Source organism: Myotis yumanensis, unplaced genomic scaffold (assembly GCF_028538775.1).
Source record: "Myotis yumanensis isolate MYYU_CA2020_CCGP unplaced genomic scaffold, mMyoYum1.0.hap1 SCAF_4, whole genome shotgun sequence".
Lineage (NCBI taxonomy): Eukaryota > Metazoa > Chordata > Mammalia > Chiroptera > Vespertilionidae > Myotis > Myotis yumanensis.
The window spans coordinates 100,096,555-100,121,795 of record NW_027223755.1 but is presented as its reverse complement, the minus strand read 5'-3'; the positions used below and the strand labels follow the sequence as shown (position 1 = coordinate 100,121,795).

The following is a 25,241-nucleotide window of genomic DNA, read 5'->3' as shown; positions in this document are numbered from 1 at the left end:
CCCATACCTTCTGATACCGAGAGGTAGAGATCAAGAACCTCCTCTGTCACCCTTCTCCCCAACACCTGGGGAATTGGACCCGCTGAGAAGAAATGTAGTGTCTCCCAGTATCCCAGTATTGTGGAGTGCTGAAATGAATTTTTACTACTGATGTCTTCTGCAACATTCTCCCAGAGATGTCTGGAGCTGTGGTCATAGAATAGAGTCATCTGCCATTGCGGGGTATAGTTAGGTGCCCTCTATAAGACTGTCCAGCAGGTGGTAGTGTTAGTTTTTGACACCAGTTGGGCAAATCAGGGTCCCTATAAGTCATACAGAAGACGGGGAAAGAGTAGATGACAAGGGAAACAAAGGAGCCCCTCAAAGAGGTGTGATTTAGGAGTAAATAAGTGCCACCATCAGTGATGGCTTTGGCTATCCCTTGCTGGTTCCTGGATTATAGGAAGCAATCCCGGATGCAACACTCCTCACCTGAAACTCCTACTCTATTCATTTGCTCCATTAAACGACACTCAGGCCCTAGCCAGTTTGGTTCAGTGGATAGAGCGTCGGACTGTGGACTGACGGGTCCTGGGTTCGATTCTGGTCAAGGGCACGTACCTTGGTTGCAGGATCCTCCCCAGCCTAGGCCCTGGTCAGGGCTCATGCAGGAGGCAACCAATTGATGTGTTTCTCTCATTGATATTTCTGCCTGTCTTTCCCTCTCCCACTCTCTCTAAAAATCAGTGGAAAAATATCCTCTGGTGAGGATTAAAAAATAAAGTGTCAGGTTTACCCTTTAAAAAAATGACAATCAGGATAAACATGCCCTTTAACTGAATATACCAGGTGAGAAGTTGTCAGCAGGCTAATTACAGTGCTCATAGATCAAAGAAAGCTCTTTCACCAGAGCTGTCACTTCGGCTTGGCTAAGGGTCCTGTTTGTGCTTATAGTCTCAAGCTGTCTCTTAGGCACACAGAACAGGGCAGAGGGTAACTGAATAGTCAGAATGTTTAGGGGTGCCCGGCCGGCGAGCTTGGTGGTTGAGTAGAACTTGCTTTGTACAGAGGCTAGCATTATCCACAGTTTATTGTTTCATACATACCTTGGGGTGATATGTAGTGATGGGAGGGAAGGTAGCAGCAGGGAACAGTTACCCAGCGACCTGCTGCACCACTCTGATTGTGATGAGTGGCTGTGTGCCTGGGCTGGTGGGTGACCTATGGATCAGGAGGTCATGGTTCAGTTCCAAGTAGGGCACATACACGGGTTGCGGGCTCGATCCCCAGTGTGGGGCATGCAGGAGGCAGCCAGTCGATTCTCTCTCATCATTGATGATTCTATCTCTCCCTCTCCCTCTCTCAGATCAATAAAAATATATTTTTAAAACATGTTTAGGGTATTTGCCAGTTGTGTTTAGTTGTTCATTCATTGAGAACATTTTTTGTAGCATGATTTAAAGAAAGGGTATTTTTCTTTGTTTTCAAATCCCATTTTTAAATTGTGTTGTTTGGGTTTTTTTGTTGTTGTTGAGTTGTAAGAGTTCTTTATATATTCTGAATACCAGACTCAATTAGATAAATGATTTTCAAATATTTTCTCTCACTGTGTGGGCTGCCTTTTCACTTTCTTGATGGTATCCTTTGATGCACAAAAGCTTTAAATGCTGAAGTCAAATTTATATTTTCTTTGTTGGTTATTGTTATTTTATATCCCAGAAATCATTTACAAATCCAATGTTGTGCAGCTTTTACCCTATATTTGCTTCTAAGAGTTTTATAGTTTAGCTCTTGTGTTAAGGTCTTTGTCGATTTTGAGTTAATTTTTGTTATAGAATGTGGCAAGGGTCTAACTTTATTCTTTTGCATCTGGATATCTAGTTTTCTCAGTACCATTTGTACTAGTTTTATTCCACTGTTATCAGAAGAGGCACTTGCGGATTAAAATAAAATAGTTTTTCTTGAAATAAAAAAAGAGACACTTTCTGTTTCAGTCATGTGCCATTTAACAATGGGGATATTTTATGAGAAATGCATCAGTAGGCAATTTCAGCATTGTGTGAACCTCATAGACTGGACTTACCCAAACCTAGATGGTGTGGCCTACTGCACACCTAGGCTATCTAGTGAAATAGCCTCTTGGGCTACAAACCTGTACAGGATGTTACTGTACAAAACAATATGAGATTAAATCAGGCACAAGAGAAAACAATGCAAGAAAGAGATATGGTAAGCCTGTGATGTCTGAGGCCATTGCTGGCTAACATGGCATGCTGGTTTACAGATTTTTTTTTTTTTTTTTTATGAGTAGAAAGAGTGCACTCTGAAAATAATGATTAAAAGTACAGTTTATGGCCAAAACCGGTTTGGCTCGGTGGATAGAGCGTCGGCCTGCGGACTGAAGGGTCCCGGGTTCGATTCCGGCCAAGGGCATGTGCCTGGGTTGCGGGCACATCTCCAGTGGGGGATGTGCAGGAGGCAGCTGATCGATGTTTCTCTCTCATCGATGTTTCTGGCTCTCTATCTCTCTCCCTTCTTCTCTGTAGAAAATCAATAAAATATATTAAAAAAAAAAAAAAGTACAGTTTATGTATTAGATACATAAACCAGTAACATAGTCACTCATCAAGTATTACGTACTGTACATAATTGGATATGCTATACTTTTATTTTTTAAAAGGTCTAATATGCCTCAAATTTAACAAGAAGCCCTATACACACATTTGCTACTAAAAATTGAAATAGCACATTAAAAATGTGTTACAACTCAAATAAGTGCAAGAGTAAGGTTTATATCTAAACTGACTCCATGTCATAATTCTCAATGATAATAGTATCATCAGAAGGATCTCCATGTAATAGGCAATAACTACAGCTACATTTAAATCTTGGGCTTCCTGATTGAATCATTAACTTGGTATGGCATGTCATAACTTCAGTCAGCCTTCCAATCCTTTCTTGCAACCTTTGAAACCTTTCTTTCTGAACACTTGCCACTATCCCCACTCCACGTCTCCTCGTGTGGCACATGTCTTGATTCAGCCCCAGTCCTGCTGTCTTGCTGTTGGGGTGAACGTTTTGGTGGAAGGGAAGGGAATTTGGTACTAGGGTTGAGAGTCAAGTTACTAAGGTTCTTTGCTAGTAGTTAGTTCTGAGACAGCTGAGTGCCAGCTGAATCTTCTTCACCGGGCGTCTGAGAAAAGTCCAGGGTTGAGTTAACCTTCTTTGGTGAGTCCATTGGAAGTCTAGTCACAGCCTGAAGTTCCTACTAGATTCCGTCCCCAAAGAGTTCCAGCAGAAGGTGATGCTCAGAACTCTCAACTTGCTTCAGAGTAGCCCGGAAAGGACCCTGTAGCCCCAAACCAGAAAAGCCCAATTTCCAACTTGTGCTATACTTTTATACAACTGTCAGTTCAATGGTTTTGTTTACACCAGCATTACCACAAACAGGTGAATAATGTTGTGCTACAAGCTTTTGATGTCACTAGGAAATAGGAATTTTTCAGTTCCATTATAATTTTATGAGATCACTATTGCTGATCAAAACATTGTTATACAGTACATGGCTGTATTTCAATCTTTTTATGTTTATTAAAGACTTCTCTGGTGTAATATATAGAATATCCTGGAGAATGTTCCATATGCACTTGAGAAAATGTGTATTCTGCTGTCACTGGGTGGAGCGTTCTGTATATGCCTGTTAGGTCCAATTGATCTCTTGTGTTTTTCCAGTACATTGTTTCCTTATTAAGCTTCTTTCCGGTTGTTCTGCCCATTATTAAAAGCAGGGTATTGAAATCTATCATTATTATAGAGCTGTATGTTTTTCCTTTCAGTTCTCTCAATGTTGGTTTCATATATTTTGGAGCTCTGATATTTGCTGCATATATATTTATAATATTGTTATATCTTCTTGATAAAGTGACCCTTTTATCATAATTCTTTTCATGTCTTTGTCTCTTGTAACAGTATTTTACTTAAAGCTATTCTGTCTGATACTAGTATATAACCACTCCAGCTCTTTTTTAGTTACTATTTGTGTGGAATATCTTTTTCTGTCATTTCACTTTCAACCTATCTGTGGCTTTAGAATCTGCCAACCTGTGCCTTTTGATTGGGGAAATTAATCTTCTTACATTTAACATAATTATCAATAAGAACTTACTTTTATATTTCGTCATTTGTTTTCTGGATGTCTTATAGCTTTTTTGTTTCTTGACTCATCCATTACTACCTTCTTTTGTGTCTAGTTGATTTTCAGTGGTGACATTCTGATTCCTTTCTCACTTTCTTTTGTGTATCCTCTATATTTTCTTTGTGGTTACCAAGAAGATGACAGATAACATCCCAAAGTCTAACCTAAATTGTATTGATATCAACTCGACTTCAATAGCTCACAAAAACTCTTACTTCTATATAGCTCTGTCCCTACCCCACTTTAGATTGTTTATGTCACAAATTACATACTTACACATAGTGTGCCCACTAATGTGGATTTATAATTATTTTTATGCATTTGCCTATTAAATCCTGTAGGATACAGAAGTGGAGTTACCGATCAAATTGATAATAATATTGTTTACATTTGTCAGTGTATTTATCTTTACCTTTAGCTATACCTTTGTAGTGTGTATTACGTACTATTGAGTTGGCTCTTCCTGGTGACCCTAGAAATGGCTGGGCTTGCTTTCATTCTTTAAGAAAAACTAAACATTTTTTAAAAAATATATATATTTTATTGATTTTTTTTTACAGAGAGGAAGAGAGAGGGATAGTTAGAAACATCGATGAGAGAGACGCATCGATTAGCTGCTTCCTGCACACCTCCTACTGGGGATGTGCCCACAACCAAGGTACATGCACTTGACCGGAATCGAACCTGGGACCTTTCAGTCTGCAGGCTGACGCTCTATCCATTGAGCTAAACCAGTTAGGGCAAAACAAAACATTTTTATTGATTTCAAAGAGGAAGAGAGAGGGAAAAAGAGATACAAACATCAGTGATGAGAGAGAATTATCAATGGGTTGCTTCCTGTACTCCCCCTACTGGGGATCGAGGTCAAAATCCAGGCATGTGCCCTCACCAGGAATCGAACTGTGAGTTCCTGTTCATGGGTCAGTGCTCAACACTGAATCACACTGGTCGGGCTTGCTTTCATTCTTTGTCCATGTTTTCCTTTAGCTCTCTGAGCATGTTTAAGACAGCTGTTTTAAAGTCTTTAATAAAGTATTTGTCAATGTTTGTGCTTCCTCAGATATGGTTTTTGCCATGTCATATTGTTCTTTTGAATGGGACATGTTTTCTGGTTTCTTGGTATGCTTTTTGTTGTTGAAAATTAGGTATTTGAAAAAAACAGTTACTTCTCCATGTCCTTGCAGCCTGATGCTGTGCCCGGGAAATCCTTCACTGATTTGCTCGACTTGCTCTGAGCCTACAAATTAGCTCCCGGTGAAAGGTTAAGGCAGTGGTTCTCAACCTTCCTAATGCCGCGACCCTTTAATACAGTTCCTCATGTTGTGGTGACCCCCAATTTCATTGTTACAAATTGAACATAATTAAAGCATAGTGATTAATCACAAAAACAATATGTAATTATATATGTGTTTTCCGATGGTCTTAGGTGACCCCTGTGAAAAGGTCATTCGACCTCCAAAGGGGTCGCGACCCACAGGTTGAGAATCGCTGGGTTAAGGTATTTTCTGGTCTTTCTGAGAATACGTTTGCTTGGGTTTGTGTGTGGCTTTTTCAATTCCTTTATATACATGGCTGTTTTTTTAAAATTAAATCTTTATTGTTCAGATTATTACAGTTCCTCTTTTTCCCCCCCGTAGCTCCCCTCCACCCAGTTCCCCCCCCCCGCCCCCCCTACCCCCCCCCCCGCACTCACCCTCCCCCACTGTCCTCATCCATAGGTGCACGATTTTTGTCCAGTCTCTTCCCGCATCCCCACACCCCTTTCCCCCCCAAGAATAGTCCACTCCCTTTCTATGCCCCTGATTCTATTATAATCACCAGTTTACTCTGTTCATCAGATTATTTATTCACTTGATATTTAGATTCACTTGTTGATAGATGTGTATTTGTTGTTCATAATTTGTATCTTTACCTTCATCTTCTTCCTCTTCTTAAAGGATACCTTTCAGCATTTCATATAATACTGGTTTGGTGGTGATGAACTCCTTTAGCTTTTCCTTATCTGTGAAGCTCTTTATCTGACCTTCAATTCTGAATGATAGCTTTGCTGGGTAAAGTAATCTTGGTTGTAGGTTCTTGGCATTCATCACTTTGAATATTTCTTGCCACTCCCTTCCTGCCTGCAAAGTTTCTGTTGAGAAATCAGCTGACAGTCGTATGGGTATTCCCTTGTAGGTAACTGACTGTCTTTCTCTTACTGTTTTTAAGATTCTCTCTTTGTCTTTTGCTCTTGGCATTTTATTTTTTTATTTTTTTAATATATTTTATTGATTTTTTACAGAGAGAAAGTGAGAGGAATAGAGTTAGAAACATCAATGAGTGAGAAACATCGATCAGCTGCCTCCTGCACACCCCCCACTGGGGATGTGCCCGCAACCAAGGTACATGCCCTTGACCGTAATCCAACCTGGGACCCTTCAGTTCCCAGGCCGATGCTCTATCCACTGAGCCAAACCGGTTAGGGCTGCTCTTGGCATTTTAATTATGATGTGTCTTGGTGTGGTCCTCTTTGGATTCCTTTTGTCTGGGGTTCTCTGCACTTCCTGGACTTGTAAGTCTATTTCTTTCACCAGGTAGGGGAAGTTTTCTGTCATTATTTCTTTAAATAGGTTTTCAATATCTTGCTCTCTCTCTTCTTCTGGCACCCCTATAATTCGGATTTTGGTATGCTTGAAGCTGTCCCAGAGGCTCCTTACACTATCTTTGTATTTTTGGATTCTTTTTTCATTTTGCTTTTCTGGTTGGGTGTTTTTTGCTTCTTTGTATTTCAAATCTTTGACTTGATTCTTGCGATCCTCTAGTCTGCTGTTGGAACTCTGCATAATATCCTTTATTTCAGTCAGTGTATGCTTAATTTTTAGTTGGTCCTTTTTCATAACCTTGAGGGTCTCACTAGATTTCTTGAGGGTCTCACTACATTTATCGGCAGTCTCACCAGACTTTTTGAGGGTCTTACTAAATTTATCGGCGGTTTCTAGAAAGTTCTTGAAAAAATTTAAAAGTGTGGTTTTGAACTCTATATCCAGTGGTTTGCTTTCCTCCATTTCTGTCATTTGTGACCTGTTTCTTTGTCTCCGCATTTTTTATGCTTCCCTGTGTTGGTAGAGTGCTTTGTGTGCTAGGTGTCCTATAGGGCCCAGTGGCTCAGCCTCCCCAATGACCTGAGGTGGACACTCTTGGTGCACCCCTTTGTGGGCTTTGTGCACAGTCTTGTTGTAGTTAAGCCTTGATTGTTGTAGGTATCACTGGGAGGAATTGACCTCCAGGCCAATTGGCTGTGAGAATCAGCTGTGTCTGCAATGGGAGAACTTCTGTGCTGAAGACACCCTTCTGGGGCAAGACTTGCTTCAGTGGGGCTTTGGTGCACACTGAGTCTGCCCCCTGAGTGTGTCCCTTTTGGATCTGAGGAGTTGTAATTGGATGGTCCCACTCTGACCACTGGGTACACTGGCTCTTGGATCTCTAAGGAGGTGCTAATTTAGCCTCTGCCTGAGGCTACCCAGCAGGAGCTACAAAGAGATCTGCAGATTCCCCTTCCTTGTTTGGGGTTTGGAGGTGTCCAGATGAGGCCCAGCTGTGAAGCAATGCAAGCTGCTGTGGGGCCTTGGGCCTTCTCTTGGAAGTTCTGGGTCTTTCTGGCCCAGCTGCAGTTTGTTAGGTAATTTTCAGATTGCAAAGTGCCAGGGCATTCATATGCAAAAGCCTCTGCCACAGCTTGGGTGGGGTGGGGTCTCAGGGAATCAACAGGGCGGAGCAAGCAGCTATGGCTGATCCTCAGCCCTGCCCTAAGGGGCCCCGTGTCTCAGTGTCCTGGTAATCGCTGCAAGCACCTTTGAGAGAAAGCTGCCCTTGAGTTCCGAGTTCTGCCCACTGCCAGACAGTCCAGTTTCTCCCTGTATGAGTCTGGGTCCCCAGAGACTTCCCAGAACTGGAGTTCAGAGCAGTCGGGGGCTTGTGACTCCCTCCCGATTAAAAAAGACAGCCGCGTCCTCAGTTGTCAGCCCTTGCCGCGTGTGCCTCCGTACCTCTGCACTTCCGAAGCTCCTCTGAGTCTCAGTGTGCTTTTCTCTTTCCTCCTAGTTGTAGAATTTCCACTCAGCCAGCCTTCCTATAGTTCTGGATGATGTCTGTTTTGTCTTTTAGTTGTATTTTTTTTTTAATATATTTTATTGATTTTTTACAGAGAGGAAGGGAGAGGGATAGAGAGTTAGAAACATCAGCGATCAGCTGCCTTCTGCACACCCCCTCCTGGGGATGTGCCTGCAACCAAGGTACATGCCCTTGACCAGAATCGAACCTGGGACCTTGCAGTCCGCAGGCTGACGCTCTATCCTCAGAGCCAAACCAGCCAGGGCTTTAGTTGTATTTTTGAATTTGTTGTGGGAGGCAGCAATTTCCGGTGTTTACCTATGTTGCCATCTTGGTTTCTCTCTACATGACTGTTTTTGAAAGTCTTACTTACCCAAAGAGTTTCTTCTCCAGCTTCTTTTTGTGGCCTTACATTGTCTATTATATATCTCCACTTATAAACTCTTGTTCCAGATGGCTGAGAGTTTTTGTTCTTCCCATAGCTTTCACGATTACTGCCTGCTGCTTTTCTCTGCCTGAGATCCAAGTTAGATGAGACAGAGGTTAGATAACCCAAGACGGGCCCTGGGCAAACTTTTTGACTCGAGGGCCACAATGGGTTCTTAAACTGGACCGGAGGGCCGGAACAAAAGCATGGATGGAGTGTTTGTGTGAACTAATATAAATTCAAAGTAAACATCATTACATAAAAGGGTACGGTCTTTTTTTTTTTTTTTTTTTTTTTAGTTTTATTCATTTCAAACGGGCCGGATCCGGCCCGCAGGCTGTAGTTTGCCCACGGCTGGGTTAGATAGAACATAGCAAATAAGATCTCCTCTATTCCCTCTTGTTTGAGGGAGATAATTGGGTTGCTGACTCCTCTAGACCAGCGGTCGCCAACCTTTCAGACCTCACGGACCACCTGGTTGGTGACTGCTGCTCTAGACCAAGACAGTGCCATGCCAGGGAGGGTTGGCATTAATTGGGCATTTACTTGACTTACATAGATATTTGACTGTTTCTCAGATCTCCGGTAAGGTTAGTTCAGCCAGTATTGGTTGGTTGTTGTTGTTTTTTGTTGTCTCCTTAGGAACAAGGGCTTGGAGCTTCCTAGTTATCCATTTTGCTGATGTCATTCCTTAAATGTAGGTTTTCTGTAGATGGTCTATTGTCATGTTGAGGAGGTTACTCCCTATTCCTAGTATACTGAGTTGTTTTTTTTAAAAAGAATATGACATAGGTATTGAATTTTGTGAAGTGTATCTTCTGCAGTCTATTAATATGATACGGTTTTTCTACTTTGGCTTGTTAATGTGCTGACTTATTTTTGAATCATCCTGTGATAAATTCCACTTGGTCGTGACATATAATTATTTTTATACATTGTTTGGATTCAAATTGTTTATATTTTGTTGAGGATTTTTGTATGTATACTCAAGAAAGATATTAATTTTGTCCTTTTCTTATAATGTCTTTGTTTGGCTTGGGTATTAAGGTAATGCAGAGCAGAATGAGTTGGGAAGTATTCTCTCTGCTTTTCTCTTCTGAAAGAGTGTAGAGCAGCGATTCCCAAAGTGGGCGCTACCGCCCCCTGGTGGGCACTGCAGCGATCCAGGGGGGCGGTGATGGCCACAGGTGCATTTGTTTTAACTTTTTTTGTATTGCCTTTCTATTCTGAGTTCAATAAATAGTTTCATAATTTCAAACTTCAATGTTTCTAATTTACACCTTTCTTTACTATATTTTACGAAAAAGGTAGAAACATTAATACATATATCTTTCTGTTTAATTGCTATTAAAATTTAAAAAAAATTAATTTCCAGGGGGCGCTGAGTAATATTTTTTCTGGAAAGGGGGCAGTAGGCCAAATAAGTTTGGGAACCACGGGTGTAGAGAATTGGTATAACATCTTAAATTTTGGTAGAACCTATCTGGGCGTGATGCTTTCTGTTTTAAAAGGTTATTGTTGATTCAGTTTCTTTTTTTTTTAAATATATATTTTATTGATTTTTTACAGAGAGGAAGGGAGAGGGATAGAGAGTTAGAAACATCGATGAGAGAGAAACATCCATCAGCTGCCTCCTGCACACCCCCCACTGGGGATGTGCCCGCAACCAAGGTACATGCCCTTGACCGGAATTGAACCTGGGACCCTTCAGTCCGCAGGCCGACGCTCTATCCACCGAGCCAAACCGGTCAGGGTTGTGTTTTTTTCTTCTAGTATGCTTTGGAATTTTTTGAATGCTGGACATGATGCACTGGGTCAAAGGAACTCAGGAAATTAGGCCATTAGTGTGAGGTTTTATGTTTATCTAGGAGTTAGGCTGTGTTTGCTATAGCTATGCATGTCAGAGCTAATATTTCCCTTGGTGTCCTTGTTTTTGTCTCCTCTGTTGTCTTTAGGGTTTCATAGATTTCTTTAGGTCTGAATAGTGCAGTTTCATCAGTTGTATTAGTATTTGCCTATTATTATACACAAGCCCTGTTGATGTGGTAAGGAGAAGTGTTCTGTAGTTGTGATTCGATCTTAGTCTTTTAGTGAACCCCCACACTGTGACCTTCACAAGTGCTTTTGTTCCCCCCCCCCCCCCCCCCCTTATATGAAATAGGAAGGCAGAGGGGGATAGAGTAGGGCATTTTCCTTTCCCCAAGTTAATTAGGTTCTGGTAAAACCTGAATAAGTTAAGCTCTGATAAAATAGTTTATCTGAGCCCAGCTGACATGGCTCAGTGGTTGAGCGTCAACCTATGAACCAGGAGGTCATGGTTTGATTCCCGGTCAGGGCATATGCCCGGGTTTCAGGCTCGATCCCCGGGTTGGAGTAGGGGGACGGTAGGAGGCAGCTGATCAGTGATTCTCTCTCATCATTGATGTTTCTATCTCTCTCCCTCTCCCTTCCTCTCTTAAATCAATAAAAATAGTTTAAAAAAACAACAACAAATGAGCAGTTTACCTGAGGACAGGCCTTAACAAGAACAGAATACTCTGGGCATATCTCAAAATGGCTGCTTTTCCCTTCCCCCTGCCAGAAGCACAAGGGTGTTTTGTTTTTTCTTTGACCTCCACTGTGAGAACCTGGTGGGGCTCCTGGAGGCAAAACTCACAGAAGTATGAGGGTCCCCCTAATGGGCCTCCTGAAATTGTATTAACTCTCAAACTTGTCCACACTGAGCCTCCAGCAATTCATCCATTATACTTTGATTTTTCCTGCCCCAGTGTCTGCCCAGGGTGCCTGCTTCAGTAAGCTGTGGCTCTCTATCTGCCTGTCTTTTTCTCCAGTTGCTTGGGTAGTGTCTTGTCCTGTGACCTCACTTCTCTGATGGATCTAAAAAGAGTTGTTCTTTTCAGTTTGTTCAGCCTTTTTCTTAGTGTAAGGATGATAGTGACAACTTCCAAGTTATTTACACGCCAGATTTAGAAAATGAAAGTCCCTTGCCTTTATTTACTTATTTATTTTTTAAATATTAAAGTATAGTTGGTACACAATATTATATCAGTTCCAGGTGTGCAGCATAGTGATTCTGATGTGATTGCCACAATAAGTCTATTAATCATCGCTCACTGGACAAAGTTGTTACGATGTTGTTGACATAGTCCTGGCGCTATACCTTACTTCCTCTTGGCTTTGTTTTATAAATGGAATTTTGTACCTCTTATCTACCTTCACCTTTTTAATCCTTCCTCTTCCCCCTTCCCCTCTGGTAACCTCAATTTGTTCTCTGTATCTGTGGTTCTGTTTTGTTTATTCATTTGTGGTTTTAAAAAAATATGTTTTTATTGATTTTAGGGAGAAAGGAAGACAGAGGGAGAGAGAGAAAGAAACATCAATGTAAGAGAGAAGCATCGATTGGTTTCCTCCTGTACCCACCCCAACTGGGGACTGAACCAGCAACCTGGACAGGTGCCCTTGGTGGGAATTCCTTAGTGGGAACTGAACCCTGACCTTTCGGTACATGAGACGACATTCAGCCAACTGAGCCACACCAGCCAGGGCAATAAGTGTGGCACAGCCCTAGTATGAAATTAAAAAAAATAAAGGTGACATTCCATTTGTCCTCTGGCTTAAAGCAGAAGTCCCTTGTCTTCCTTATCCTTATTTATCTGTACATAATGTGCTTTTTTAGCCTGGCTGCTTTTAGGATTTCTTTTTGAATACTGGTTTTCAACAACTTGATTATGATGTGCCTTGGTGTTGATTTCTTTTTAAAAAAATATATTTTATTAATTTTTTACAGAGAGGAAGGGAGAAGGATAGAGAGTTAGAAACATCAATGAGAGAGAGACATCGATGAGCTGCCTCCTGCACATCCCCTACTGGAGATGTGCCCACAACCAAGGTACATGCCCTTGACCGGAATCGAACTGGGACCTTTCAGTCCGCAGGCCGACGCTCTATCCACTGAGCCAAACCGGTTAGAGCTCTTTTTTTTTTCCACTTCACAACATTTTTAAATTTTTAGTTTATTTATTTACTTATTTTTAATATATATATGTATTTTTTATATTTTATTGATTTTTTTACAGAAAGGAAGGGAGAGGAATAGAGAGTTAGAAACATTGATGAGAGAGAAACATCGATCAGCTGCCTCCTGCACACTCCCTACTGGGGGTGTGACCGCAACCAAGGTACATGCCCTTGACCGGAATTGAATCTGGGACCCTTCAGTCCACAGGCTGACACTCCATCCATTGAGCCAAACCGGTTAGGGCTATTTTAAATATTTTTATTGATTTCAGAGAGGAAGGGAGAGGGAGAGGAAGATAGAAACATCAGTGATGAGAGAGAATCATTGATTGGCTGCCTCCTGCACATCCCCTACTGGGGATCGAGCCCTTAACCCGAGCATGTGCCCTTGATTGGAATCGAACTCGGGACCCTCTAGTCTGTAGGCCGATGCTCTATCCACTGAGCCAAACCATCCAGGGCTTTATTTATTTTTTAATATTTTTAAAAATTCTTGTTGAAAGTATTACATATGTCCCCTTTTCCCCCATTGACTTCTCCCAGCCCGCTTCCGCCCTCTTGGTGTTGATTTCTTGAGGTTTTTTCTGCTTGAGTTTTATTAATCCTCTTAGATCTGTGAACGTGTAGTTTCCATCATATTTAGGATATTTTTCTTATTTTTTTCAGACGCTGTTTCTGTCTCTCTTGCTCTTCTTTTTCTGGGCCTCTATCGTGCACACTGGATTACTTGGTAATGTCTGGTGTTTTCCCCTCCCCCGCCCTGTGCTTCATTTGAATAGCTTCATTTTCTGTCTTTGAACTCTGATCTTTTCTTTTTCAGTGTTTATTTTATGTTAATCTGATAATGTGTATGTTTTCATTTCAGATATTGTTTATTTCATATGCAAAAGTTCTGAGATTTGGGTTTATACCTTCCATGATCTCATCAAGCTCTACCTTCCTAATGTATGAAGCATATGTACAATATCTATTCTATTGTCCTTGTCTGCTGGTTCCTCTATCTCTGTTATTTTTAGGTCAGTTCCTATTCATTGATTTTTCTTATAGTCATGGTTCATATTTTATCTTTTTTGCACCCTTCATTGCCTGCTTGTAATACTGGAACGTTTCTCCTTTGTCAGCTAGCCTGGTGATAATCTTGCCAGTGGAGGGTGCTGGAAGGGAAAGTCCTCTTTCTGGTTCTGTGTGCTTTGCTTATTGCTGTTCTGTGATGTGGACTAACATGTTGGACACATAGGGGTGCTCACCTCCCCTGAGTTTCCATGGCACTTTCTCTGGCGGCTTCCTAGCTACAAATTCAGCAGCACTCTCACAGACGCCAGTGGTGAGGTTATTTATATATCTGGAAGGGGACAGGCACTGCCAGGCAAGTTCCATGGGAACCCCAGCTGGCCTCCTGGTAGCTTTCTGGTTAGGTCATCAGCACCTCCACCCCGGCGGCATCCTAGCACTCTTTGCAGACAGCTTCCCAGCTAATTGTGTTCGCATCCTAGCAGGTGGTTATTACCCCTGGCCTTGGTCTGGAGAGCCTATTGAATTTCCATCCAGTGGGCTGTGACCACCATCTCCCAGGTTGGAATCCTTCCCTTGGGTACCTCTCTTCACCCTAGGGCCATGGTGGGCAAACCGCGGCTCTCGAGCCACATGCGGCTATTTGGCCCCTTGAGTGTGGCTCTTCCACAAAATACCACGTGCGGGTGCACACGTGCAGTGCGATTGAAACTTCGTGGCCCATGCGCAGAAGTCAGTATTTTGTGGAAGAGCCACACTCAAGGGGCCAACGAGCCACATGTGGCTCGAGAGCCGCAGTTTGCCAACCACTGCCCTAGGGTATTCTGTACAGTTCTCTTTTGTTCCCTTTTAGTTAATTCCCTATAAATAGCTAATAATTGTTTATATTAACTTCCATTGTTTTAAAATACCATGTGATTTCTGTGGCCTGGCTGAGCCCTAATAGACCTTACGAGATACTGGATATTGTGAATTTATGTTGTTGGTTGCTGGGTTTTGTTATATTTCTTCAAATAGTGTGAATCTTGGTCTGGCATGCAGTTAAGTTCCTTGGCATCAGTTGGTTCTGAGCTTTGTTAGGGTGGGTGCAGAGCTGCCTTTGGTCTGTGGCTAATTGAGCCCCATTGTGAAGGGGAATGCCCTTCTAAGGATTCTACCCAATATCCTGTGAATTAGGAGGACTTTCCACATGGCTGTGGGAACACAAAATATTCCCATTGCGCTATGAGCTCTGGGGATTATTCTGTCTGCTCATTTCCAGGGATTCTTGCCTGGGCCTCCTCCGTAGTTTCTCTCACACAGGTACAGACCTGTCCTCAGCCGAGGACTCAAGGGACCCTCTGCAGATCCTGGAGCTCTGTTGTCCGTGCATCCCCACCCCCTAACACTCTGCCTCATGCATTGTAGCTACCTGGGCCTCCCTGACCTCCTAACTCTCCTTCCAGGAGATGAGTTTTCCCTCCTTACACTGTAGCCTGGAAACCACCTCGGCCACAGCTGGTACGGTCATAGGGCTCAGTCTCACGGTTTCCCTTCTCTTGGGGAATCACTGTTCTGCACTGGTGTCCAGGGACTAAAAAAAAGGTATCATTTCTTGTCCAGTTTTCTCATTGTTCAGGGTTCCTTTTACTCTAAAATGAGTTCATACCTGGCTGGCGTGGCTCGGTGGTTGAGTGTTGACCTATGGGCCAGGAGGTCACAGTTTGATTCCCGGTTGGGGCACACCCCCAGTGTGGGCGTGTGGGAAGCAGCTGATCAATGATTCTCTCTCATCATTGGTATTTCTATCTCTTCCTCTCCCTTCCTCTCTGAAATCAATAAAAATATATTTTTTAAAATAAAATGAGTTCATAAACAAATGATTAAAAAATGGAACAGCCTGTCAGGAATTTGATGATGTTTTAGAACAGGTGGTGCCTTCTGGCTAATATGACTGACATTAACACTCCCTTTTTTCTTTTATTAACCAGTCACTGTATGAATGGGAACAGCAAGACGGCACAGCAAGCTCATGTTTTACCAGCTTCAATGGCCACCATTGGTGGGCTGAGGTACCTGTGAGGATTACCTTCTCACAGGAGCCCAAGTGAGGAAAGGAACAGATCACCCATGAATTGCCTCCATGGCCCACCAGGACCCCAGCAGCCTTCGGATGACGGGGAGCTGGACCAACAAGACCCCTACCTCTAGCCATTCTGCCTTGGTCAGAGGACCAGGATGGAGAGCACTGAGCTGGACTCGTCGCTGGCTTCCTGCGGCCACCTCTGCCTCTGCGTGAGGCCTGTCCATGGCTGTAGCTGGGTTGAAGTGGCTGGTGGTGGCCAGTGCTGCCCTCCTGCATCTCCATGCTTGGGGCAGCTGTGCTTCCGTGCGGGCCACCCAGAGTCTGGGAAGTCAGCCTCACAAGGTGAGTGGAGTGGAGACGTGGCGTGAGAACCGGTGCTGCTCCCACAGCCTGGAGCTTGCCATTCCCAAGAGGCCAAAGGCTGTAGCTGCCTTTCCTGGTCTCCTCCTAGGGGCACCTTCTTGTTTCCACAGCTGGGACTCTGCGTCTCAGGCCCCTCCCGGGGGCAGTGCCCAGAGCTCTGGGTGGAGAATGGAGGCAAGGCCCTGTGTCTGCCCACCATCCGGCCCCGCATAAGCAGGGTAGGACAAGTGCAGCATCTCTCACTGACGGCGGGCCTGACAAGGTGACTGGTAGGGGAAGGCTGAGGCACTGGGGGAGGATGGTTCAGTAGAAGCCTTTCTCCTCATACACCTGAGCCCCCTACAAGCTCCCACTGTGCATGTCCCGGCCCCCAAGAGAAGCATTTAGCTGTAGGACTGTTACAGCTTATGGTTTCCCATGGTGGTGCAGGGGGAGCACCCAGGGGAGTGTCCTCCCCACTGGTAGGGCCACATCACCTCTGTCCTGCACTCTGAGGTGCCAGGATACTCAGAGCATGGAAGGTGAGCAGAGGGTGAGGAATAGGGATGTGGGGAAGACAGTAGGAGCAGCCTTTCCCAGCTGGCTCATCCAGAAAGGAGTGGGCAGAGTTGGAAAAGATGCCCACTTTTGGGACTCAGGCGTGAGGTTCCGTGGCGAGAGCTGTGATGGCCTCTGTGTTGTGGGGCAGCACCGTCACACAGGTATCAGCCCCGGGGGCCATTTGCCCACATGACAGTCCTGTGCTTGGGCACAGGCGGCCCCCTTTTCTCAATGGAGATAAGCCCACGCCAGCTGTGCTCTGGGTCCTGCTCTCTGGCAGTCCTCAGCCTTTCCTCTGGCATCTCCATGACAGAGCAGAGTCGTTCTGAGCTCTGTTTTCTGGCCAGGCCTTGAGTATTGCTCTGAAGGCTCCTTAGTCCATGGAGAGCCTCCCTCCCTCCCCATTAGGAGCTGTAACTTTGGGGCTCCCTTATCTCCCATGCCTCTGTCCTGTCAGGATTTGGGACATGGAGGCTGAGGAGAATGGCCCAGTGGCAGAAGCCTGTCCCTTCAGTCATTCATCAGAGAGGACCAAGTCAGCTCTGCTCTGTGAGATGCTCACACTTCAGTGAGACAACCAGCGCAGCTGAAAAAGGTGCAGTTTTCTCAGAAACCGTCATTACCCATCTGAAGCCATCACTGACCGTTTGGCTGAGGGGGCAGCGTCCCCGGGAAGGATGCAGCCCTAGTGCTGGCAGTCGCAGGCCCCAGGCTTCTCCTCCAGGAGCGAGGCCATAGCCCTGAGCCGAGGATGAATGCTCTGTTCCCGGAGGAGTGTGGGATGAACTTCTGACATGAAGAATTGCCATGCCTTGGCACTGTGCCATCTCACTTTTAGGACTGGGCTAATGAGGGCAGATAGCGTAGGGTTCAGATGAGCATACGGAGGCCTTCAATCCTGGAGATTCTTGGTTGGACAGAGGGGAATGGGCTGTGCCCCATCTGGCTTTCTCATTGGCCGCTTACCTCTGTATGGGACATTGGTAGCTCGATGTCCACGTGGCCTATGCTAGTTGGACCAGCTTGCCTAGTTATCAGCCCACATCCCTCCCAGCTCTCCATTTTAGCGATTCATTCCAGGTAATGAAAACAGACTGCTTCTGGCCGTGGAGTAGCTTGCAGTAGACCACTGCCTGCTGCGGACTCAAGAACTGGCCTAACTCAGAAGGCACCAGCTTGAAGGTCTGCAGAGTCACCCCAGCAGCCACGACTCGGAGGGGAGCTCAAGAGGTAAGCCCTACTTCCCGCACTGGCTTCTCGCCTCGGGGCTGGGTACGGTGGCTGCCAAGAGGCAGAGAAGCTAGAGGAGCTCCACACAAGTTTGCAGGGCTGGGAAGCCCAAGCTGGGAGTGTGGGCCTGCTGAGGAGGCAGGACCTGAGCGCCAAGATTCCTGCGAGGAAGGAGGCCAAAGAAGTGAAGTTGGCAGCAGCGGTTTTCTCTCAAGGCATTTGCTGGTGATATTGCTCAGGCAAGAGAAGCAGAGTGCTGAAAAGCAGAGCAGGATTTTCGGCAGTTTCATGGTGCTGGGAATTGTTCAGGACGTGTCAAAGAGTAATGACCCTAAGAAATATGCCAGACTCTCAGCAGGGACCTTTGGGGGTGGCACTCTGGGAGTGGGGGCAAGCCACAGGTGGATTGGACTTCATGAGGACTGCAGACAAGCTCAGTTTCAGCTGAGCCCCCGATTGGACTATGGCAGCCTGTCCCTCTGTTGCCCATCCAGGAGGGAGGCATCATCCTGACTCTCCACCATTCTGACACACACAGTGCCTGACAGGTTACTAGGCAACTGAGAAACAGGACTGGGGGCGCGGGCAGTGATAGGCCCGCCAGAGATGAAGATATTGGAGCAATCAGACATGGACTTCAAAATAACTGATTAATCAGCACAATAAAGTAAATAAAGAAAATGAAGAGTTTCACAGAGAACTGAATTCATAAAAAGTTAAAATTCTAAAGCAAAGGTGCAGTAACAGATGCTGTGTTGCTCTCAAAGCTGAGTGAGCTCAGAGGAGTCAGGAGAATTCCCGTGTTTGCTGCAGTAACCTCATCAGCCTGCTGAGATGGCAATGCAAGCAGTCAAGAGGGTGAACATTCAACTTCCACCTGAAGTAAATTCGATTTTGTGTATAAGGAATTTGTCTTACAAAATCATAGCTGAAGAGATGAGATGTATGACATATTTGGGAAATAGGGACCTATTTGTCTAATCAGAATGGGGAACACACCTGAAACGAGGGGAATAGTTCATGTGGTCTATGAAGACATTTTTTTTTAACTTCTCACCTGAGGATATGTTTTTATTGATTTTAGAAAAAGAAGGAGGTAGAGGGAATTAGAGAGGGGGGGAAGGGAGGGGAGAGAGAGAGAGAGAAAAACATCCATGTGAGAGAAACATCAATCAGTTGTCTCCCGTACATGCTCCTACCAGGGATCAAACCCGAAACCCTTTGGTGCACTGGACCAAGCAACTGAGCCACACTGGCCAGGGCTGTGAAGGTACCTTTGATGCCTGATCACCTGTCAGGATTCCGTGTTTGTAAGAACCGGTGGTTTGTACTATAATTGCCAACAGGGCATTTTAGAAGATAGACACAAAGGAGGAACAGTTGAAGCTTTTCAAAGAAAATACGGCATCAACACAGATCTACCAAAGTAAACATTTTCTGCATTTTCATTTTTTACTGAAACCCCATAAATCACCACCACTACCCTTTTTGATTTTTAGTTAATATTGTGATTTCTTCTTTGAAGTTCAAAATGACCTGCTTGAAACTTTGATACATGTTAGAATATGGTTGTTAGTAAACTTGTAGCTTTTTGTAAAACATGTCAGTGTTTTCTCTTGAATTTTCCCATCGTGTTTGATACGGGGGGCGAAGAGGGGCAGCGCGGGTGGCGGACGGTGTGGGTTGCCTGGAGCCTTAGCTTCTTGAGAGCAGGGAGCTATTTGTATTTTTTTTAAAGAATTCTTTATTGTTGAAAGTGTTACATATTTTCCCCTCCCCCCCCATTGACCCCCTCCATCCTGCCCCCGCCTCAGGCCCTCACCGCCCCATTGTCTATGTCCATGGGCCTTGCTATTTGTATTCTTAATGCCTCCAGTGTGCAATCTAGTGCTTTAGAGGGTTGTCATTTATTGAATGTCTATTAATAATGAAATTTTCATAGTAACTCAGTGAAGGTAGACATCTCCATTTTACAGATAAGAAAACCAAAGCTCATCATGTTGGTTGAATGAATAAAGAGCTTACATTAAAAAAAATAGGAGTGGCTTCTTTGCCTCTTTGCACCACCCAGACACTGCACAGGCCACTGGCACCATGAAGATCTGGACTTCGGAGCACATCTTGGGCCAGCCATGGGAAACTGTTACAACAGCTGCAATGCAGAAATACCCAAACCCTGTGAACCCAAGCATGGTTGGAGTTGGTGTGTTGGACAGACATATAGATCCTTCTGGAAAGTTGCAGAGCCATAGACTTCTCAGCACAGAGTGGGGACTGCCTTTCATTGTGAATCTCTTATTGGTGCAGTGAGAACCAAAACACATAATATGTGAAAGAACATTCTGTAGTTGATCCTGTAAAACAATGGAACGTAAATCCAGTAACATATCATTTATAAATATGCTTTCAGCAGATGAGAAACTTACATATAAACTACATCCTCAGGACCCAGAAAAAACTGTTTTGACTCAAGACCCCAATCACCATGAAAGGAGTCAGTCTCAGTAGTTATCTCAAAGGATTGATGGCAAGTACGGTATCTTCAAACGCCAATAAAGAACTGCATAGAGTGCCAGGAGAGAATGGTTGAAGCCGGGGACCGGATCTTCCAGGATTTTGATTTAACTCTTTGGTTTAGAGCTTGTATAGGATTTTGGTTTAAAATATGGACATAAAGAAAAAGAGGGTTTGACCTCACCCCCAAAAGGGGGACTATTGTAATCATGAAATAAATGAAACATCACTGTCATTTAATTGTAGATTCTTTTGAGAACACCTTTTGCATATAAAATAAAAATCAGTTTATACACCAAAAAAAATACAATTCAGTAGGTGGATTTAATAGGAGTTAGAGGCAGCTGAAGAGGGGGTCAGTGAACTGGAAGACAGGTGAACAGTAAATATTCATAAATAATAAATAGCAAATGCCAGTGTAGCCAGCTGGCACTGTCTGATGAGCTTCCTTGTCCTGGCCCTTCAGGTCCTGCTTTTCCCCTCTGTAGAACTTCAGCCTTGTGTGGAAAGGGGGTGCTGGGAGAAGGCTTTTTGTGTGTGGGAGAGACGGGGCTTGGAGGAGGGGGGGCGCCTGGAAACTTGGAGAATGTTTTCCATAGCAACCTTGTTGGAAACGTTACGAGCTCATTGGGAGTCCAGTCAGAGTTCTGTGGCGAATGGAAATCTCTAAGAGCCTTGAGATTATCAGGAACATGAGCATGTTTGTGCTCATGGACTAGAGCTAAAGGTGCACTGACTTCTCCAACGTAACCTGAGAAAATGCCTTTGCGTCTCCTGGATGTGGAGCACAGAAAAGTAGCACTGAGGGGCGGAGTGATTGGGGAGCCAATAGAGGCTTGTCTGTGATGTGCAAAGGGGGTGCCTAGGTTGTTCAGGCCTCATGTCCCGTGGAACTCGAGTGCCGCCTGTTCCCCTGACATCTGGGCACAGGCCTGGCAGGGGTGAGGAAGCAGGAAATTTTCCATCCTGGGTTAATGGTTTCTTTATAACGAGGGCTGGTGGCTTGTGGCTGGACCAAGGCCAGTGTGCTGAGTTGAGAGATGACTGCTGACCCAAACAGGTTGATTGACATGGATTAAAGCAATGTCACAGCAAACAGGTCAGCCCTTTATCTGTAGTAAAGGATAGAAGCCCCTTTGCCCTCTAAAATGCTGTCCGCAGGGTTAGCAAACGTGCCTCCTGAGGGGAGGGGAAAGGAGTGATCCTGGGTGGATTCTGACTGAAGCAGGGGGTGGGGGAGTGGGAGGGGGTGCTTGTGGGGCCACGATAGCCATCAGCTCCTGGGAGCTTCTGGTCAGTTCAAGCCGGGAGCCCAGAAGCCACTTGGATGCCTCGCAGTGTCCCTCGTGCTCAGGACAGGAGGCTGTGCTATGTTCCCTGAGGCGGGTCCACAAGGAAGGGAAGTTCTCTGTAGCCAGGAGGGTTGCCCGGGAAGGTGGGGAGCGGGAGGCAAGTGCATAACCCCACTGCCTGTGACTTTGTCTGTGGAGCGCCTCCTGCTTGTAGGCACTGTGTTAGGCGTGGGGCAGTTTCATGGACAAGGTGGGCAGGTCTCTGCTCCCGTGGGGCTTGTGTTCTATCTGGTCCAGTATGTTGGTGCTCAGTGTGCTGAGTTGAGACCTTAAATTAGTATAAACAAGTAAGAGCAAACACATTGAAACAAAGAAAAGAAGTGATAAGGGTCATGGAAAATGACACTGGGAGCATGTGGATGGGGAGAGAACAGCCTCCCTGAACAAGTGACATTTGAGCTGAAATGGGAATGACATAGTGGCCCTCGCCCTCCAGGCAGTGGAGGCCCTGAGCTAGAATCACTCAGGTCTTGGTAAGCACGTCTTTCATCTAAAGGACACTGAGGACAGATGGCAGTTTTTAAGCAGGGGAGTAACATGATCTGATTACACGTTCACAAGATGTGCCGGGTGCGTGTGTTCAGGGAAGGACCGGTGCGGTGGCTGCAGAACCCGGAGGAGTGCAGACCCGGGATGCATTTGGGACAGGCCGAGGGAGCGCGGGGACACAGATTTGGGTATCTGAGCATCTGGATGGAGGCTGGGCCATCGTGGGAGTGCGACCAGGGACTCAGGCTGAAGTCTGGTTCTGCTGCGGCAAGTTCACAAACATGTTGGAGTTGTCCCAGCTGCCGCTAGAATTAGGGGCGAGGCCCCACCTCAGAGGCGAGTCCAGGGTATTTCCTGAGCAGGTGGGAAAACTGACCCTCAGGACTTGACAGCTGATCATTATCTATCTAATCTATCTATCTATCTATCTATCTATCTATCTATCTATCTATCTATCCATCCATCCATCCATCTATCCATCCATCCACAATGTCTGACAATTTGAAATCTTTCTTGTCCTCCACTCCATTTTGCCACCAATCCCTGTCCTAAAGCTACAGTTCTCCCCACCTCACCATCCCTCCTGCTCTGCCCGCCCTTGTTCCTTTCCTTACCACAAGCCAACCTGCTCGCCTTCCCTCCTCCTAAGCCCATCCCTGCGCCTCACAGTGACCAGAGGCTCTTTCTAACTTGCAAAACTGGGTATTTAAAGCATTTTGAGTGATTTCATTTTTGATATTAACTTTTTGTTATTTTTAATGATGCATTGTATTCAGTTGCGTGGCTTGTAAAATTTTTGATTCCTAAAAATTTTTTTAATTAAAAAATTTCAACATATTCAAAAGTAGAGACTAGTAGAAAGAACCTTCATGTACTCACTACCCAGCTTTAGGGCCAACATTTTGAAGCAAATCCCAGACATTGTATCATTTTATCCTTAAATATTTCAGTGTGACTTTGAAATCTAAGGATCATTGAAAGCATAACCAGAGTGACATTACCAAACCCAACAATCTAATAATTTCATTGCTTACCAATCAGTGTTTTAATTTCCCTGATTACATCTTTTTTAAAAATATATATATATTTTATTGATATTTTACAGGGAGGAAGGGAGAGGGATAGAGAGTTAGAAACATCAATGAGAGAGAAACATGGATTAGCTGCCTCCTGCACACCTCCTACTGGGGATGTGCCCACAACCAAGGTACATGCCCTTGACCGGAATCGAACCTGGGACCTTTCAGTCTGCAGGCCGACACTCTATCCAATGAGCCAAACCGGTTAGGGCTCCCTGATTGCATCTTAAATGATTTGTTAAGCAACAGGTTTTTCTAAATGGTCAAATAAATTGTTTTATAGGATCCTGACGAGGATGACACATTGCATATAGCGATATATTTCAAGTTTCTTTTAAATCTGTTAGTTCCTCCTCTCTTCTTCTCACTCTTTTTCCCCCCCTTAAAATGTGTTGGTGAGACCACCCTTGGTTCTTTAGTTTCCCACAGGATGGATTGTGCTGTGGACCCAAAATGCTGGTGACCATGAACTTCTGCCCCTAGAGTTTGATCAGATTCAAGATGGCCTTGGCAAGTTTCTTCCTACGTGCTATTGTATTCTCTGATCTGGAGGCTGGTTGTAGCCAGTGATAATCGGAGCCTACATGAAGGGCTGCAAATTGTGGAGTCTGAAATTCTAGCATCCTTCCTCATTGTTAAGCTGTAGTACTCCTCCATAGAGAGAAATTTGTCTCAGTTCTGCCATGCACATTCTTGGACTTTGTTTGCCAGTTAGCAGAATAACAAATTGGATCCCTTGGTGACCAGTCAGTTTTTTACATCAGTACGAACTCACATCCATAAATATAATTGAGATGTGTAATCTATTAAAATTTGTAGACTTGAAATTATTCATCTCAATAGCAGTTTGTAGACTTGAAAATTTCTTTGTGACAAGATATATAGTGTGTTGTAAATAATGAAGGCCATAGAAGAAGGTATATCAGTATAGTAAGATACATGATTTAGTAATGCAGGCACACCCCTTATGTATGTTAAATTCCAAAAATTCTTAGTTCAGAGCACCTCTACTTAAGGTTCAGTACTTTAAGGGACCTTAGGCCTAAAGAAATACCTACGTTTTATTTATTAGCTAAGTCCACACAACATAGTATTTATGTCCTAGCTATTGACAGTAGACATTTGGAAAAGTAATACACATAAATTTAAAGAAAAAAAATTTTTCATTTCATTTTGTAAGTAACCACTACTACTTACAAAGGGGATGTGTGTGCCTGTCAGGTTTTTCTTGAATCTTAGAATCATATTGATTTGAATGTGTCACCCTTTTTCCTGTTCTACACGGATTTCACACAGTATTTGCTTTTTCAGTAACTGCCAGAAACCTAGTTTTGCAGAAAGATGAAATCAGGGGAAGGGATGTTGAAACCATGAGGTGTCCAAGTGTTGAGAATCACTGTCCCTCTCAAAAGTAAAATGTATCCTGTGGGGCCAAGGGTACCCCAGCACACTGTTGGGAGCCAGAGCTCTGTCCCACCCTTTTCCCTCTGGATCTGTGGATGTCCCTCTCCCCTGCGCCACACATGGGTGTGCAGCTCATCACCTTGGCCCCCACAGCTCTCAGGGATGGGTCACGTGTCGGGTTTCCTTTCCATTTGTTCCCAGCCTCGGTGCTTAGAGGATGTTTTTCTTTATCCTTTGATTTCAGCCACATCAGAGCTCAAGTCTGGCTCCAACTCATTGTGATGTGCTGTTTCCCCTACCTGTACTGGAGCCTGTTTAACCAAAAGGGTGGCAGACTCTCAGGGTTAATGTAAAAACAGCTCACCCTGGTCAGAGAAAGTGCTCTGTTGTCAGTGCCCATTGCCCTGCTGATGTGACTTTCCTTCCCTGGCACCCCTCTGCATTCCCAGTGTGGGGCCCGGTACACGGAGTGTACCCCTGACTCCTG

At 44.5% G+C, this 25,241-nt stretch overlaps 1 long non-coding RNA gene and 1 pseudogene across 1 annotated transcript in view; both read left to right on the top strand.

The window, feature by feature from the left end:
• Positions 1-17,917, top strand: part of LOC139009113 (uncharacterized) — a 28,404-nt gene extending 10,487 nt beyond the window's left edge. Inside the window, exons 2-3 of the long non-coding RNA XR_011471266.1 lie at positions 15,689-16,125; positions 17,767-17,917. This is a non-coding gene — a long non-coding RNA (uncharacterized lncRNA). The remainder of the gene's footprint in view (positions 1-15,688; positions 16,126-17,766) is intronic.
• Positions 17,918-17,927: 10 nt separating this feature from the next.
• On the top strand, positions 17,928-20,656 carry LOC139009112 (PRELI domain containing protein 3B pseudogene; annotated as a pseudogene).
• The last annotated feature ends 4,585 nt before the right edge of the window (positions 20,657-25,241 follow it).